The 554-nt window shown below is 44.6% G+C and overlaps 1 protein-coding gene across 1 annotated transcript in view; it reads left to right on the top strand.

The window, feature by feature from the left end:
- LOC109483733 (trafficking protein particle complex subunit 4-like) overlaps window positions 1-554 on the top strand; it is a 4,747-nt gene that overhangs the window by 1,957 nt on the left and 2,236 nt on the right. The gene's annotated exons all lie outside the window — the stretch shown is intronic.

The raw sequence follows: 554 nt of genomic DNA, 5'->3' as shown, positions 1-554 counted from the left end.
CTTATGTGAACATCCTTGATTGAACTGATATATGTTCATTCACAGGTTTTTTCACTTACCAAACATTATATATTTTTCCTCAGGTATAAAGTTCATAGTCCTGACGGACCCGCGGCAGGGTGGAGTGGAAGCCATCCTACACAGGCTGCATGAGCTGTACGCAGACTACGCTCTGAAGAACTCCTTCTATGCCCTGGACATGCCCATCCGATGTGAACTGTTCGATACAAGCCTTCAGGCAGTCTTAGAGCAGGCTGAGAAATCAGGTGTCTATTCAGGAGTGTAGGTCTTCGGGAGGGATATACATGGATGTAATTTAAATAGCTGTTATGTAATGGATGTCCTTGTAATATTGATCAATGAAAGAGATGTCCTTCAACAGGGACAATGGCAGTTGTCTATGTTATGTGAAGTTACGGCCTGGTATAAACCTGGAGCAACTGATGTAAGAGAGGTCGTGCTCTTAAACTTTCCATGAGGTCTTTAAAGCTAAAGAGTCTTCCCGCGTCACGTGACACATAGGGCGGCACCCATCTCTGTTCATTATCCCTGGG

Source organism: Branchiostoma belcheri, unplaced genomic scaffold (genome assembly GCF_001625305.1).
Source record: "Branchiostoma belcheri isolate BF01 breed outbred unplaced genomic scaffold, Haploidv18h27 scaffold66, whole genome shotgun sequence".
In the NCBI taxonomy this organism is placed as follows: Eukaryota; Metazoa; Chordata; class Leptocardii; order Amphioxiformes; family Branchiostomatidae; genus Branchiostoma; species Branchiostoma belcheri.
Note: the sequence above shows the minus strand (reverse complement) of the source record. Positions and strands in the feature narration are given on the sequence as shown.